The sequence below is a fragment of the Medicago sativa genome, chromosome 2, assembly GCF_051527215.1.
Source record: "Medicago sativa cultivar Bolivia chromosome 2, Bolivia_mono, whole genome shotgun sequence".
NCBI lineage: Eukaryota > Viridiplantae > Streptophyta > Magnoliopsida > Fabales > Fabaceae > Medicago > Medicago sativa.
Genome location: NC_140750.1, coordinates 46,729,634 through 46,749,061, shown reverse-complemented (window position 1 = coordinate 46,749,061; position 19,428 = coordinate 46,729,634).

Below are 19,428 nucleotides of genomic sequence, written 5' to 3'. Positions count from 1 at the left end.
CATCCATGAAGGAGAATACTTTGGATTGAGCAGTACTGTCAACAAGCACATCAATATGAGGCAATGGGAAGTTATCTTTTGGACTGGCTTTATTCAGATCTCTGTAATCGACACACATTCGAACTTTCCCATCCTTCTTTGGTACTGGTACGATGTTGGCAATCCACTCAGGGTATTCAGCTGTCATGAGGAAACCTGCATCAATTTGCTTTTGTACTTCAGCCTTGATCTTAAGAGCCATGTCTGGACGAGACCTTCTCAATTTCTATTTGACAGGAGGACATTCAGGTCTTGTCGGTATCCGATGTTCCACAATCTTGGGATCTAAGCCCGGCATATCTTCATAGGACCATGCAAAGACATCTGGATAGTCGTGGAGAAGCTGAGTAATCTTCCTTTTCACTTCTGGCTCAAGTGCAGCACCAATCTTGATCTCTCGCTTGTTTTCTTCAGTACCCAGGTTGATAAGCTCAATCTCTTCCTGGTGAGGCTGAATGGCTCTTCTTTCTTGCTCAAGCAGTCGAGTGATCTCATATGGTATCTCTTCATTATCGTCCTCATCTTCAGCTTCATATACAGGGAATTCAAAATTTGGATGAACCATAGGGTCACTGTGTTCAACGGGTTTATTATGGTTCAATCTGCATAATATGATTGGGATGATTTTAGAAAAAGTTTTTCATGCAGATTTTTGAAATTAATAAGAAAATACAGATGTTTTGGTTTTTTCTGGCATTACCATTATTTCCAAGGAAAAAGCACTAAAAAGTAAAAAAACAAAGAGTCGTGAGAAAAACGACAACTTTTATTGATAACGGCAATGCCGAAACAAACACGCCCTTACAATGATATCACTTTCGCCTTGGGCAGAGCGAAAGGATTGTTATTTTGAAAACAAAAGACACGAGCAACAAAACACATTACATGGAAGCATGCATGACTAAAGGAACATCAATGGCTTCCCAATTCCTCACAGTGCCTCCTGGTATAACAAAGGCAGGCACATAACCACCTTCAGCAGCATCTTCAGTAATAGCATTGATGAACCCAGCACTGTAGAAGGTTCCCTTTGAAACAGCAGATGTCGGGGAGAATCCAAGGCCCTCTTTACGCTTGTTTTCCAGAATCTGAATCACTTTGCCCCAGCCAGCAGCTTGCCCTGCTTGAACAGCCTTCTGGGCGTCCTTTAGTGAAGCCATGCTAGCACCAGCCCTCCGGGGCTCTGCACCCTCAACAGTCAATCCTTGAAACGACGTCCCTTCAGCGGACCCTGCTTCAACACAAGAGAATGATGATACCTGACTAACTAGATATGCTTCCTCACCATGCACAGTGACAATCTTACCGTTCCTCATGAACTTGAGCTTCTGATGCAAAGTGGAAGTTACCGCTCCGGCGTCGTGGATCCACGGTCTTCCGAGGAGACAGCTGTAAGAGGCATTGATATCCATGACTTGGAAAGTTATTTGAAATGTCTCGGGACCAACGGTGATTGGCAGGTCCACTTCCCCGAGAACATCCTTGCGGGATCCATCAAAAGCTTTAACCAGATAGCTGCTACCCCTCAGGGAAATTCCATGATGGCTCAATTGCCTTAGGGTGGATTCAGGCATTACATTCAGAGATGATCCAGTGTCTACCAACACATTAGATATCATGTCAGATCCACAATGCACCGAGATATGTAGAGCCAAGTTGTGGCGTTTCCCTGCTTCGGGGAGCTCATCATCACCAAACCCCAAGTTGTTGCAGGCGGTAATATTACTCACTATCCCATCAAATTGATCCACAGAGACCTCGTGGTCAACATAAGCTTGCTCGAGTATCTTCATTAACACTTTCCTATGAGCCTCAGAGCTCATGAGCAGAGACAGGATGGATATCTTTGAAGGAGTCTGTAGCAGCTGGTCAACAATCTTATAGTCACTTTTCTTGATAAGCCTCAGGATTCCGTCCAGATTGGACTCTTCAATAGATTGGCCTGCTGGGCCGGTGTTCTTGTCAACAGGGGGGACAACTGGTGGAGTTACCGTAGCAATGGGTGTCACTACCTTCTTTTGAAACAACGGTGGACGGACTTTTCCACTTCTCAGAGTTGTAACTTCACCGGCAACATTATCGACTGTAGCTGGGGATACGAGAGGCACCTCCACTCCGTTCTCAATCATGGTTGCATTGTATTTGTAGGGAATTGCTTTGGTAGAGGTATAAGATACCGGACCAGGTAGCCTGATTACCAAAGGCTCAACATTCTTTACCTGAGATACACTTTCAACAGGAGAGTCATGGAACACTGGCACAATCACACATACATCACTGGCAATCAAGTACTTGTCATCCATCAGGCTCTGGATATCATTTTGCACAACACAGCAGCCCATAGGATTCTGCAGACATTCTGAACAAGAATCATGATCATGTTTGAACAAAGAAGCCTGGCAAAGTTTGACATGTAGCGGTACCAAGGGAGTAACGACATTGCGGACATCCAGCATGGGATCCTCTTGAGGAACGGGAACCCTTTCAAAGGCCTCAATCATATTAACAGCAGCATGGTTCGGAAGCGGATTGTCAAGGACATGAGGAACACTGTTCTCGAAAGTCAACCGTCCTTTTTCTATCAGATCTTTCACAATATATTTCAGAGCAAAGCAACCTTCAACATCGTGGCCTTGAGCGCCCTGATGGAACTCACATGTCAGATCCTGTCGGAACCTGGGAGGCAATGGATTAGGCGGAGGCTTGCCTGGTCTAGTAACACAGTGTCCCTTAGCCAATAGAGTTGGGAGCAGCTCACCATACCGCATTGGTATTGGTGGAAAAGAAGGTTTGGGTCGGGGACCCTGTTGTTGCTGCCGTTGCTGTTGAGCAGGAGGCTGTTGTTGTACTTGCTGGGGGATGGCATTGACGGGCATTGGTGGTTGACCCGGTGGTAGAGGATATTGCTGGTAGAATGGTGGGAAGAAAGGATGCTGAGAGTATTGCATGTAGTGATAAGGCAGGGGTAATTGTGTAGCAGCTGCAGATGGGTTACCAGACACCATTCCTACGTCAGATTCTTTCCTCCTGTGATGTCCGTTACCGTACTTCTTTGGTGCACTGTTTGAAGATTCGCCCTTCTCAAGGACAATAATACCATCTCGGATAGCCTCTTCTAGACGGGTTCCCATTGTGACCATATCAGAGAAGTTGTTTGGGGCAGAGACTATCATTCTCTCCTTATATTCCTTCTTCAGAGTCTTCAGGAATGTCTGCGTTAATTCTTCCTCATCAAGTCGAGGAGAAACACGAGCAGCTGCCCCTCTCCACCTCTGAGCATATTCTCGGAAGGTTTCATCTGATTTCTGAGATAGGGCTTTAAGAGAGTCCCTATTTGGTTTCAGACGGGTGTTGAACTCATATTGACCTTCGAAAGCAGCAGCGAGTTCCTCAAAGGTATGGATGTTATCTTTGCTCAGACTAGTGTACCAATCTGCTGCATCATCTGTCAAGCTACTCTGGAAGCAGTGGATCATCAGTGCATCATTGTCGGCATAGTTAGCCATCTTTCGGACATACCGGATAACATGGTTATGTGGGCAAGAAGTCCCACTGTATTTATCAAATTCTGGCTCTTTGAATTTCTTAGGAACCTCAAATCGGGACACCAAGCATAGATCACGAGCTTTAGCAGGAGCACCATTGTTTCCCTGGCTAGCCTTGACCTCACGGAGTTCTCCAGCCAACTCCCTCAACTGTCTCTTCATAGCTTCCATTGCGGGATCTTGTCCACGCGGAGTATCAACATCAATTACCTGTTGCACAGTGTGTACAATAGGGTCGGTAACAACAGCAGTTACCTGAGGCATAGCAGTAGACACAGGAATCTGTCCTTGACCAGCAAAACCAGAGACACCAGCGGCAGTATTAGGAGAGTAGTAAGCTGAGAGGCCATAAGGACGGCCGTTGGGCATAACAAAACGAGCATCAGTAGCCACAGTAGACAGTGGGATAGAGGGAATCACCTCAGCAGTAACTGGAACAGAAGTGGCTGGTTGTTCCTGTGCAGCCATCATAGCAGACATAGCGTCATGAGCCTTAGCCAAATCTTCTTTCATAGCAGCCAATTCGGCACGGAGCTGAGCATTTTCTTCTTCAAAGTTAGCCATTATCCTTCTCTTGTGAAATCTTGTCTGATGAATTCTATCTGGTTGGTAGACTTTGCGAACACGAGCCACTTTTCAGACTGCGGCGGACAAAACCAGGAGGCAATGAGCACGAGAGAAGTTTTTTGTGGTCGATGAATGATGCATATGATGCATGATATGCAAATGCGAAAAGACTCTTTTTTGTCAGAGGACTTTGTCAAAGTGGTTGTGAACATCACGGAGAAACACAGTTTTATTTGAAAATCTTGAGCAAAACTAAAAGTTTAGTTGAGATGGTATCACTTGGTGTTCACATCCGTGATGTTCGAAAGATGACTTGTCTAAGTCCTCTGATAAATGCATGGAAAAAAGTTTATGCATGTATGCATGTATGCATGGATGCATGATTATGTTCAAGTTCGGAGAAAACATGGTGGGTTTGAAGTTCAAAGTCGAGGAGTCATGGGTGGACACGATGTCCGGTGAAACTAGGGTTTTAGGATAATAGTAACCGGGTTCTAAAAAGGTTCCCAAGTTGCAACCTCTCCGACGTATCTCATGGTGTCACGAGGCAACCCTCGCTCCATGATTATACGTGGAAGGTCTAACTTGAGTGTAGTATCGCGTGACGACTAAAACTCGAGACGACACTCGGTTTAGCCTCCGCACTACGTCCTAGAAAATGGCCATGGATGGGTTTGGTTATCTACGGTTCATAGCGTCATAGAACAATTAGAAGCAAAGTGCCTAAACGCGACGACCCGCGCCGACAACATCACCCCCAAAATGCCTCAGCTATGTGGGATTGATCGCGTAATCCAAAACACGAGGCAACCCCCGGAATGAATTGTCGATTATATCCCTCCTAAATCCTAAGTTCACTCAGCCCGGGTGCAGGACTTTTGATATTCTCACCCCACACGTTTGCAAGAAATTAAACATTTATTCACATAAGAAAACAAGTAAAAGAAGCAAGTAAAAATACAAGCGCAAGCGTGGAAATAAAGACTAGGCGTAACTCTCGAATCTCCCCAGTGAAGTCGCCAGCTGTTTTATCTTGGTTTTCGGGTGTCAAACATTGATTACGTTTGAACCTTTCTAACCGGTGATATCTTATTTTTTTCTTGGGAAGGGAAAAAGTAAGCAAAACCCTTGAGAATCGAGGTCCGGGAGTTGTTTTCGCTATGGGAAGGTGTTAGGCACCCATAACGACTATAGTAACCTATAGGAACCGTCTTTAATTTCTACGCGCGCGCTCTATTTTTAAATGCTATTTGAAAATGTTATTTACACCTAAAATTTGCTAAGTGAAGAATTGGAGGGAGAAGAATGTTTTTGAATTTTTATTTTAGTTGAATTGAAGGAATTTTGTTCCTTGCCTACGTACCCGTTTAAGGGATCAAATCCACCGTAGTTCTCTTCCAAAAAATGTTTTTGTTTTTGTTGGTTGATTTTAAGTTTGAAAAAAAAAGAGCTTGAAGAATAGAAAGAGGCCTCAAGGGCATGAGATTTAGAAAATGTGAGGTGGAATTAGTTACTTGCAAAATGTGGTCTAAGTATTATTAAGGTTCACTAAGATTTTTGTTTAAGAAAAGAAAAGGAAAATTCAATGGGATTTTGATCCCAAGGTTTAAAAAAAGTTTGAGTGAAGTTGTTCATATTTTTTGGAAAATGATTTTTCAAAGTATAAAGCCTAAACATTCATCTAAACATACAATCCTAAACATACATCTAAACATGCATAGTCTAAGCATACATCTAAAATACCTACGTGATGTGTGTGCATGTGTCGGTGCTTGTGTCGGTGTACATCATTAGAGTCCATTGTCCTTTACATCATTGGCCTAGATACATTCTATGGTCTTGCAAGAATTTAAAGACATGAAAATAAAAAAGAATTACAAAGCCCTATCTTTACATTCTATTTGCTTACGAGTGAAATATAGAAAGAGAGGGAAAAAAAAAGAGAAATATGCAAAGTGAATATGCAAGATGCTATGGAATATGAGACATGAGACAAAAGGAGTTAGTAGCACAAATGTAATAGAAACAACATACTAAAGGCATAGTAAAGTAAATGTAACTTGAAAATGAAGTAACAAGAGAAATTAACTAAAAGTGATGAAAGAGACTTGACATTTCTTTTAAAACCATTCTAAAGTATAGTTAAAGGCCTAAATCCTCATGATATTAAAGAAGTTTTAAGTGACTTGGTTCAAGAAAAAAAACATGAGAACTAAGATCATTAACTATACCGAAGAATATAAAGATTGCAAGTTTTCCTTTATCCGCTTCAATTCACAAGTATGCTTCACATTATTTAACAAACCCAAAGTTCCCATAGACTAATTCAAAAAACAGTAGGTATACATCATATCTAAGAGTCAAATTCACTCCAAACATCTCATACTCAAGGCCCCAATTATGCATCAAAGTTTAAGAATAAAATCACATCACAATTTTCACAAAACATAACAAAAAATGCACAAATTAACAAAACATGAACACATATTTTTTGAAGCAAGTTTCCAATGGGTAATTACATTCCACAAGCAAGTATCAAATGCCAAAAATTGATCACCACAACTTCACAAAAAAACCTTTAGAAATTTTCATCAAGATTTGAACTAAAATTGACACAAAGCACTTAATCAAGAATCAAAATATTTTTCACATGTTGTGATCAAGATTTAACATGCAAGATACACCAAAATTCATCAAAAGATACAAGAAACTTATTAGAAATTTTGTGAAATTTTCAAGAGGTTTTGAACACAGGCAGAGGTGTAAAAATCAGTTTGCAGTATACGAACAGCAAGTAAATTCCCAGAAACGAAATCCACAACTCATGAGGGCCCAAGCCCAAACATGAGAGAAGGGATGGGTCATGGGTTATGGATCGGTTTGGGTCATGGGTTATGGACATGGGTTAAGAAAAAGAATAAAATAAAATTGGAAATGATATAAAAGATGATTTTTAGCTTCTTGTTCTTTCATACACGTGACCCTCCCTCTCTACACATTTTCACTCTTCGAAACAGAAAGCAGTTCCTACCACCTTCTTCTCTGATGAGCATGAATTTTCCGACGCGGTGGTTAGCGGCGGCGCCACCACGTCGGAGTTGCCAAACTGCTCCGTTTTCAACGAACTATATATCAAATCGAAGCTCTTTTCGTCCTCTATACGAATTCAACCTCAAAAATTACCAAAGATCCATACACAGTTTCAGATCTACAAAGATAGAACGCGAATAAAACTTACTTTGTTGGACCTTGTTAGGGCCTGGAGACTTTACGCGTAGCTTGAACGATCTGGACTTTCTCTGGCCTCGGATTCCTTCTTGCTTGCACGGTTCGGTTGAGTCTCTGAAGCTTTGTTCTTGTTTGCTAGCGTTTCAAATTGTTCCACTGTTTGTGAATTTGAGCTAGAAACAGTTCGAAAATGAAGCCGATGGTGAAAGAAAAGGTTCGGACCTGTTATTGCTTCTTTCCACACTTTCAATCCTCTTCCTTTGCAATTTCGATTCTGGTAGGTTGCGCTTGTTACGATTGAGTTTCGTCACCGTTGTTGTGATTGCTGCGTTTCAATTTACAGCTTGGAATGAATCATTGTTTGAGGACGATGATTGCAGCGGTATTGAGACGGATTTGGATGAATTTTGTATCGAATTGAAGGTTTGTGTTGTTATGAATTCAGCAATGGAAGGAGATGAAAATTGCAACTGCAATGAGTTTGTGTAGGTTTCGTTTCGGTGATGGAAGAAAGCGAATTGTTTTGAAAGTGATGAAGGTTTGGGTTATGGAGAATTTGTGGTGGTGATGGAGGTTGAAGATGAAGTTTGATGGTGGTTATGGTGGTTAGAGGTGGTGAATGAGTTTGTTATGGTTGAAGATGAGTTAGTTAGGGTGGGAATTGTGGTGGAGGAAATTAGTTAGGGTGGTGGAAAGTTGGTTAGAAGAGAGGGAAAAATTGAGAGAAAATAAATATGAATTTTGATGATTTTTATGGAGTTTTTGTGAAAATGATTAATTGATTGAACCTTGACCAACTTTGACCTATTTATAGGTGATGTGGAAATGCTTGGACCAATTGGAGTGGGACATGTGGCACTTGGACTCTAACAAACTTTGACTTTGACTTTAACAAACTTAAAAAGGGATAAAAATGCAAATAACAAAAGTACAAGGACCAAAATGAAAATTAAAACTAAAATTGAACTGAAAAAGTAAATTGAGAATTAACGTAAAGCGAGACGATTAAAAACAACGAAGCAGACAAGAGATTTTATGTGAAATGACCAAAACGCCCCTAGGGACTAAAACGACTAAAACGACTTAAATGCAATTTTAAAATGATTTTTTAACAAGGGATTAAAGCAAGAGTTTATACAAGCGAATTAAAAGACTCAGAGACAATTTTTAGAATTTAAACAGGGTCTTAACACATGAAAAGACTAAAATGCCCCCTAGGGGCAAAATTGACTCGAAATGACTTTAAATGCAATTTTTGAAATGGATTCTGACATAGAATTGAAATGAAGACTTATTCACACTATTTGAAAAGACTCAAACAAATTTTTAAAGATTGAAGGAGATTTTATCATGGGAAATGACTAAAATGCCCCTAGGGGCTAAACTGACTAAAAAAATGACTCAACTGATATTTTTTGAAATGAATTTTGACATGAGATTGAAACAAGGACTTATACAAACCAATTTAAAAGACTTAAACAATTTTCAAGGATTAAAATGAGTTGAATGTAGGAAATGACTAAAATGCCCTTTTACATGAATTTTGCAAATAATATTGAAATAAAATGCAGAGAAAGATGCAATTGATCAGAGACATATCAAATGACTTGAAATGCAAGAAAAAAAAGAATTGATTAGTATTTTTAGGTCCAAAATTAGGGTATAACACCTGTATACAGTTCAAATATGCACCACTATCAACCAAAGCGATTTCATTTTTAAGAATATATTCTTTATTAATAACTAAAGTAATTTTTACAAACCATTTTTGCGAAGTAACTCTTTGAAGAGTAGTTAAAAAAGTATTTTCCGATTTTTCTTCGGAAGTAGAAGGTTTAGAATCCTCAATTTTAGGAATATCCTGAATAATTTCTTCAATCTTTAAAGTTTCTAATTTAGAAACCCGCTGAGATAATATATTATTATCTCTTTTTATTTGAGATATTTCACCTTTTAAGAGATTAATTTCTCTTCTTAAATCATCAGTAGAAACAGGCGTTTCTTTGATATTGATTTCACGAAATCTAGATAAGACTTCACTAATTCTATAAGGTGTCTCAATAATTTGAGGACCTTTATCCTTATTAGAACCATCTTTAATAAGAAATTCTAACATTTTTCTTTTCAGATTATTGTCTGAAATGCTATCAATAGCTTTTAAAGCTTCATCATGTTCTGCAGTTAGAACATTTAAACCATTCATTTCGACTATTTGTTTCCAATAGTCTATTTCTTCATTACAAAGGCAATCAGAGTCTGAACTTTTATTAGACTCGTTATCACTTGAAGAATCATCAATTTGATCTATAACATCATTATTATCTTCTGATTCATTATCAGAATATTTAAATAAAACTTTCTCAAGTTGAGATCGAAGATTATCATCTTCTATATCATTAAGCTGTTTTTTAGTCCAGCATTGAGTGGCATAATGACCAGTTTTGCCACACTTATGGCAAGTAATATTTTTAGAAAACTTATCAGCTTTCCTTTTGTTTTTAGCACTAGGGAAATTTGCCCTATTCTTGCTTTTAGAGAAATTTTCTCTATGTTTCTTCCTATTAGAAGACTTATGATGTTTCTTTCTCTTAGTTTGAGAAGTATCATTAGAAGAACTAATTTTCTTCTTATTCTTTCTTTCAACTGCCGGTTTACCTAAGTCGAAGGCAAACTGTTCACAGAATTCGCCAAGCTGATGTTTCTCAGTTAATTTCTGCTTTTTAAGCTGATTCTTTAACTTTATGTCATTACATAAAGAAAGGCCTTCTTGAATACAAGTATTCGTAATTTGACCATAAGTTAATTCCGGGTAATTAATATTTATCCCATCATTTCTATTTCTTAAAGATTGCCTAATTTTCTCGGCAAAAAGATGAGGTAAGCCATCAACAAATTTAGCTTTCCAGTGACTGTCATTAGGATTTTCAATCATAAAAAGTCTTGATAGAAAGGTATCTTTGTATCATCTAAAATGTGTCAAAGAAGGACATCGTAAATTTTGTAAAAGAGTGCAAATACGCTCTCCAACAGGTATTCTAGTACCAACAAAATTGTTTATTATGGAAAGACTTAAAGTATAAACGGCGTCTTCTTCATTAGTATTAGTCACAGATCCTGTGGCTTCATTTTTAATAGTCTTTTTATGAGAAAGAATTTCTTCTCTTTGAGCAGCAGTGAGATACCAATCCCACCAACCTCTAAGTTGGCCAACAAATCCAACGGTAATAAAACTAGCAATGTTTCTATCAGAATTACCTTGCTGTTTACAAATAGTGGAATACATAAGCATTTTCTGAATAACCGTGACAATTTGTCTATCATTTAGACCGTCAATGTTCCATTCATAAATGGATCTACCCGAGTACGAGTTTTGAACCATATCCTCATTTTCTTCAAAAAGCAAATCTTGAGGAGAAGGTCTATCGTAATAAATTTTATCAACACCACGTTTAGTATAAACGGTATTAATATCAGCCTTATCATTAAGACTAAAATCATTGAACATGGTAGCCAGTTCATCAACATTTTCAAAATCCTTATTAGAATTTTTAGATTCATTATCTGAATCTTCATCTTTAGAAATAACATTAAGATTTAATTTCTTAAGTTTCTCTTGTAAAGTATTCATAAATTCATTAGAATTATCATCAATTTTGAAATTCTCAATTTTAGTGGGAGGCTGAATTATAGGAGTCTCACTAATTTGGTCATAAAAACCTTTAGAAGTTGATGAGGGCCACAATGGAATGGAGGGAGGGCTTGCTTGCTGCCCATTTTGATGTTTTTTTATTTTTATGTTGTAATAAAAGTGTAAGGGACCAATTCTGGTCAAAAACACTAAGTTTGAATTTCTAGTGTGTTTTATCCATTTTAAAGCTTGATAAAGCTTTAAATGGCGTGCTTGCCTTATTTTAAAAAGAAAATAATATGCTGAATCAAGTATAGTGAAAAGAACTCAAGAACATTAATGGGAGGGAGAAAAATAGCACATGACATCAAGGGAAAGAAGGAAGTGGTGCTTTGACACTTTAAAGCACAATAAATTGTTTTCTTTCAGCCCATTCATTGAAGAAATCAATTGGAGACGTTATTAGCATCATGGGAGACGCCCCCACCATCAATTGTGGCTGCACAATTTCATTCTAAATCAATTTGTAACCATTTTTGCAATTATTCAGCACTAGGCATTAATGTTAGACTAATGGCTGAATTTTTAGAGTTTTCATGAGTTATTTTCTTTGATGTTCCTTGTATTACAGCATATGACCTCTTCTTATATATAAGGGGCGAAAATCATCAATAAAGATAAGACTATTTTGAGTGAAAAACTACACTATGTGTGTTTTTGAGCAATTGCTCTTTGGTTCTGGATTGGACCAATTTTGATCATATCAAGAATCCTTTCTTGTGGTGATCCTCAATCCCATAGACTTATCACTTTCTTGGATTAGAAAGTGTGGCGTCCCTTTCTTTCCATTCCATTTCTCCATTTTATCCACAAAATCTGTTTGGGTCAAAATTCTGCCATTTGCATATTTTAACCCAAATAACCACTTTCCATTCTGTTTAATGCATTTTTGAATCACATTATCAAGCAATTTCGTGAATTTGGAGGAAAAATAACAATTTTTGGAATATTGGACTCATCAGAAGTTGAAGGAATATCCTTTTTCTCAAAATGGTCAATAATAATCTTTTGATTGTCAATGTTCTTTTCAACCAAAATTTTTAAAAACGCGATATCTTTATCTAAAGACAAAAGTTGATCTCCTATTCGAGTCAAATAAGCATTAGAAAAATTTTGCGCTTTGATTATAGAGTTTAACTCATTAAGACTATTTAAGGTATTACCTACTTTAGGTCCTATGTTAGTGTGCGAATACGCAACAGCTTCAACGTCAGTTCCCAAAGTCAAACTTTTTTCAGGAGGAAAAGGAGATTGAATAGGCTCATTTTGCCCAATAATATACCAAGACCTAGATTTTAGAGTCAAAATTTCTTTTTCATTTTGATTAAGAAAATAGGTTATAAACCATTCAACAAATCTAATGAACTCTTGAGTTATCCGAAGATGTTCATAATAATCATCCTTGATTTTTTTACGTTCCCAATCAGGAAATTTTTTGAAAAACCAATTTCTAAAATCAGAATATTTATCCATCATAAATTCATCATTGATGAATTTTCTCCACAAACCATTAGGCGTAAGATCCATTAAAAATCTGATTCAGTTGGGGACGTTTTACGTTCCTATTGACTATCATTAGTCTCATAAATTCCATAAGGAATTTTGTTATCACTCATAATTATGTGATCAACAGTTTCAGAATCATCTTTCATTTTAGATGATGAAGCCTCTGAGAAAGATTTTCTAGAAATATTACTAGGTACAGAATAAAAACTGTTTGTAGAATATCTAGAAGATATACTTCTAGGTATTTTACAAATTCTCTGAGGAGTAAATCGAATTTCAACATCTCCATCAGTAGTTTGAACAATTTGTTCAACATCCCTATTCATGATAGGCTCAGGGTTAACGATACGAGGAAGATTCCAATTTTCAGGGAATTCTAATTCGTCCCATCTTATTAGTCTATTGGTAGCAACCTTAGAGGTCAACAAATTAGTATTAACCAACGTAGTGGTTCCAAGATGACTTATTTGTCTAGCCTTAGGATTAAGGGTATTTAACACCTTAAAATATATCCTATAACAAACAGTCATAATTTGACTTCCAGCTTTAAAATCATAACCATTAGTATGAATATTCATTTGTAAAGCTTCAAATAAATGTTTATCAGATAAAGATAAACTTAAATTGGGTGCTATATCAAAATAGACTGGTCCATGACATAAACTGGACTCAATAACAGCAACTAAAGATTGTTTAAAATCATTACATCTACCATCTCTAACGTATGCCATTATACTGGTATTTAAGCCAAGCAGAGTTAAAGGTCTAATAGCAATTTGTATTAACCCAACATGTATATATTTATACTCTTTAAAGGATTCTAAATCCTTTTTGCATAATATATCTTGAGAATCTTTTGAGATTCTAACATTTTGTTCAATGGTCTTAACAGCCATTCTAGACTTAAAGTCAAACATCCCAAAATTATAAATTTCTTTTTTAGGGACAGATGGTATTACCCATTTGTTTAATTTTTCCAAATTATTTGGGAATTCGACCAACTCTTGATTGGTGGTAAGATCATTTTGATCTGGTTCTTCCATGAGGAAACAAAGGGCGAACAGTGTTATGACATAGTTAAATAACAAAGTAGAACAAAGTATTAAAACTTTCTCATGATCATAGTAACAAAAAGTTTAGACTTAAAAAACTTTTCTAAAAGTCTCTAAACCTATCAACTCGTAGGGATAGAAGAGCAACGCTCTCAACGAGACATCGAACGCAGTAATCTGACAAAAATTCAAGTTAACAACAGACATCTAATATCTCTAACTCCCTCTCCGGGAAAAAAAAACGAGATTTTTGTCTGAAACAAGGATCACCAGATCCGTCCCAAAATTCTTTTATGTTTAAAATAAAAGTTATTATGATCATGACAACGTTTTCAATACTTTCTCTTACTAAGTTAAAAACTAAGTCATAACAACAGTTTAGCCTCTAATTGTCATTCAATTAGAGTGGTGGAAGAGCAGTAACCTAATTGAATGACAATTAGAGGCTAAACTGTTATTTATGTTATGCAAAAAGGATTTAGAATCCTTTAAAGAGTATAAATATATACATGTTGGGTTAATACAAATTGCTATTAGACCTTTAACTCTGCTTGGCTTAAATACCAGTATAATGGCATACGTTAGAGATGGTAGATGTAATGATTTTAAACAATCTTTAGCTGCTGTTATTGAGTCCAGTTTATGTCATGGACCAGTCTATTTTGATATAGCACCCAATTTAAGTTTATCTTTATCTGATAAACATTTATTTGAAGCTTTACAAATGAATATTCATACTAATGGTTATGATTTTAAAGCTGGAAGTCAAATTATGACTGTTTGTTATAGGATATATTTTAAGGTGTTAAATACCCTTAATCCTAAGGCTAGACAAATAAGTCATCCTGGAACCACTACATTGGTTAATACTAATTTGTTGACCTCTAAGGTTGCTACCAATAGACTAATAAGATGGGACGAATTAGAATTCCCTGAAAATTGGAATCTTCCTCGTATCGTTAACCCTGAGCCTATCATGAATAGGGATGTTGAACAAATTGTTCAAACTACTGATGGAGATGTTGAAATTCGATTTACTCCTCAGAGAATTTGTAAAATACCTAGAAGTATATCTTCTAGATATTCTACAAACAGTTTTTATTCTGTACCTAGTAATATTTCTAGAAAATCTTTCTCAGAGGCTTCATCATCTAAAATGAAAGATGATTCTGAAACTGTTGATCACATAATTATGAGTGATAACAAAATTCCTTATGGAATTTATGAGACTAATGATAGTCAAAAGGAACGTAAAACGTCCCCAACTGAATCAGATTTTTAATGGATCTTACGCCTAATGGTTTGTGGAGAAAATTCATCAATGATGAATTTATGATGGATAAATATTCTGATTTTAGAAATTGGTTTTTCAAAAAATTTCCTGATTGGGAACGTAAATAAATCAAGGATGATTATTATGAACATCTTCGGATAACTCAAGAGTTCATTAGATTTGTTGAATGATTTATAACCTATTTTCTTAATCAAAATGAAAAAGAAATTTTGACTCTAAAATCTAGGTCTTGGTATATTATTGGGCAAAATGAGCCTATTCAATCTCCTTTTCCTCCTGAAAAAAGTTTGACTTTGGGAACTGACGTTGAAGCTGTTGCGTATTCGCACACTAACATAGGACCTAAAGTAGGTAATACCTTAAATAGTCTTAATGAGTTAAACTCTATAATCAAAGCGCAAAATTTTTCTAATGCTTATTTGACTCGAATAGGAGATCAACTTTTGTCTTTAGATAAAGATATCGCGTTTTTAAAATTTTTGGTTGAAAAGAACATTGACAATCAAAAGATTATTATTGACCATTTTGAGAAAAAGGATATTCCTTCAACTTCTAAAGGTTTTTATGACCAAATTAGTGAGACTCCTATAATTCAGCCTCCCACTAAAATTGAGAATTTCAAAATTGATGATAATTCTAATGAATTTATGAATACTTTACAAGAGAAACTTAAGAAATTAAATCTTAATGTTATTTCTAAAGATGAAGATTCAGATAATGAATCTAAAAATTCTAATAAGGATTTTGAAAATGTTGATGAACTGGCTACCATGTTCAATGATTTTAGTCTTAATGATAAGGCTGATATTAATACCGTTTATACTAAACGTGGTGTTGATAAAATTTATTACGATAGACCTTCTCCTCAAGATTTGCTTTTTGAAGAAAATGAGGATATGGTTCAAAACTCGTACTCGGGTAGATCCATTTATGAATGGAACATTGACGGTCTAAATGATAGACAAATTGTCACGGTTATTCAGAAAATGCTTATGTATTCCACTATTTGTAAACAGCAAGGTAATTCTGATAGAAACATTGCTAGTTTTATTACCGTTGGATTTGTTGGCCAACTTAGAGGTTGGTGGGATTGGTATCTCACTGCTGCTCAAAGAGAAGAAATTCTTTCTCATAAAAAGACTATTAAAAATGAAGCCACAGGATCTGTGACTAATACTAATGAAGAAGACGCCGTTTATACTTTAAGTCTTTCCATAATAAACAATTTTGTTGGTACTAGAATACCTGTTGGAGAGCGTATTTGCACTCTTTTACAAAATTTACGATGTCCTTCTTTGACACATTTTAGATGATACAAAGATACCTTTCTATCAAGACTTTTTATGATTGAAAATCCTAATGACAGTCACTGGAAAGCTAAATTTGTTGATGGCTTACCTCATCTTTTTGCCGAGAAAATTAGGCAATCTTTAAGAAATAGAAATGATGGGATAAATATTAATTACCCGGAATTAACTTATGGTCAAATTACGAATACTTGTATTCAAGAAGGCCTTTCTTTATGTAATGACATAAAGTTAAAGAATCAGCTTAAAAAGCAGAAATTAACTGAGAAACATCAGCTTGGCGAATTCTGTGAACAGTTTGCCTTCGACTTAGGTAAACCGGCAGTTGAAAGAAAGAATAAGAAGAAAATTAGTTCTTCTAATGATACTTCTCAAACTAAGAGAAAGAAACATCATAAGTCTTCTAATAGGAAGAAACATAGAGAAAATTTCTCTAAAAGCAAGAATAGGGAAAATTTCCCTAGTGCTAAAAACAAAAGGAAAGCTGATAAGTTTTCTAAAAATATTACTTGCCATAAGTGTGGCAAAACTGGTCATTATGCCACTCAATGCTGGACTAAAAAACAGCTTAATGATATAGAAGATGATAATCTTCGATCTCAACTTGAGAAAGTTTTATTTAAATATTCTGATAATGAATCAGAAGATAATAATGATGTTATAGATCAAATTGATGATTCTTCAAGTGATAACGAGTCTAATAAAAGTTCAGACTCTGATTGCCTTTGTAATGAAGAAATAGACTATTGGAAACAAATAGTCGAAATGAATGGTTTAAATGTTCTAACTGCAGAACATGATGAAGCTTTAAAAGCTATTGATAGCATTTCAGACAATAATCTGAAAAGAAAAATGTTAGAATTTCTTATTAAAGATGGTTCTAATAAGGATAAAGGTCCTCAAATTATTGAGACACCTTATAGAATTAGTGAAGTCTTATCTAGATTTCGTGAAATCAATATCAAAGAAACGCCTGTTTCTACTGATGATTTAAGAAGAGAAATTAATCTCTTAAAAGGTGAAATATCTCAAATAAAAAGAGATAATAATATATTATCTCAGCGGGTTTCTAAATTAGAAACTTTAAAGATTGAAGAAATTATTCAGGATATTCCTAAAATTGAGGATTCTAAACCTTCTACTTCCGAAGAAAAATCGGAAAATACTTTTTTAACTACTCTTCAAAGAGTTACTTCGCAAAAATGGTTTGTAAAAATTACTTTAGTTATTAATAAAGAATATATTCTTAAAAATGAAATCGCTTTGGTTGATAGTGGTGCAGATTTGAACTGTATACAGGAAGGAATTATTCCTACAAAATATTTTTCTAAAACTACTCAATCTCTAACCCAAGCCGGAGGAGATAAACTTCAAGTTAATTACAAACTTTCTAATACTTATATTTGTAACCAAAATATTTGTCTACCGACTAATTTTATTTTGGTAAAAAATTTAACTCATAGAGTTATTTTAGAAACTCCTTTTTTGCATAATATTATGCCCATCAAAAATATTGATCAAAAGGGAATTACTACTTTGATTGATAATCAAGAAATTACTTTTGAATTTATCACTAATCCTCATACTAGGATGCTTAATGAAGTTAACGATATTCTTAACAAAAAAGAAAAACAAATATGTTTTCTTAAAGAAGAAATTAGTCTTCGTAATATTGATAGTCAACTTAAGAAAGTTGAGATACAAAGACAGATTAAGTCTTTAGAGCTTCAATTCAATAATGAAGTCTGTAACAATTTTCCTAATGCTTTTTGGGATAGAAAGAAACATATTGTTTCTCTACCCTATATTGATGACTTTAATGAAAGTCAAATTCCTACTAAGGCTAGACCTGCTCAAATGAATGAAGCGTATCATGATTTATGTAAAAAAGAGATTCAATCTCTTCTTGACAAAGGATTAATTAGAAAATCTAAATCTCCTTGGAGTTGTACTGCGTTTTATGTTGATAACGCAGCTGAAATGGAACGTGGTGTCCCTAGACTTGTTATTAATTATAAACCTCTTAATAAGGTTTTAAAATGGATTAGGTATCCTATTCCTAACAAGAAAGATTTGCTTGATAGATTAGCAACTGCTACTATATTTTCAAAATTTGATATGAAATCTGGTTATTGGCAGATTCAAGTTAAAGAATCTGACAGATATAAAACTGCCTTCACAGTTCCTTTTGGCCAGTTTGAATGGCTGGTGATGGCTTTTGGTTTAAAAAACGCGCCATCAGAATTTCAAAAAATTATGAATGATATCTTCGAGTCTTACTCAGAGTTTGTTATTGTCTACATTGATGATGTTTTAGTCTTCTCTAAAACTATAGATCAACATGTTAAACATTTGAAAATTTTCAAAGAAGTTGTTAAGCGTAGTGGGCTTGCAGAGGCATTCATGCTTGTACCAGAAGTGGGATTTATATCAAATTAGATATGACCAAATTTTGAGCCTACTTGACACCCTCTTCTTGATTAGATAGTGCTGAATACTGGAGTTACAACCTCCTCGGCCTCTACCACCACAAGAACCACACCCTCCTCTAAATGAATTGTAGGCAGGTTCAATAGTGTGATTAAGGTGAGTCATTTGATGGAGGACGCGATTCAGCAGTAGCAAAATGTGCTTGTGAAGAAAAAATGTGTGTCAAATTGAGTGAGGCCGCATCAGTTAAAGTTTGCTTCTTGAAAATGTCAAAGAGAAGTTCATGAATGAGGGCATGAACACTTTTAATAATGGACACCATAGAAGCGTAATCCAATGGCAAACCTTCAAGGATCATGTCAATGTGATGATTGATCAAAACTGGATCACCCATAGTCCATAGATGCCGCCAACGCGTCAACTATCTTACAAAATAGTGTGCAAAGGAGATAATCCTCGGCTGATGAATTTTCTAGAGTATTGGCACGAAGCTTAACACATATGGTGTGCTTTAGGGCGAGTTTTCTTCTAAAAATAGGGGAAAAGCCAATCCCATAGTTCGAATGCATGAGGGAACTACCAGCACCACCGTAACCACCAGAAGGTGGCGGAGTTGAAGGCGGAGGTGTTTGATCTACCATGGATCGAACAAGCTTAGAGATACTATAATAGAATTTGAGAGATTCTATAGATTTGTGAGCTCTGTTTTCATTGATGGAATTCAGTTTCAATTATGTTACAACACTAGCTTTTATATAAGCTGAGTGATCGC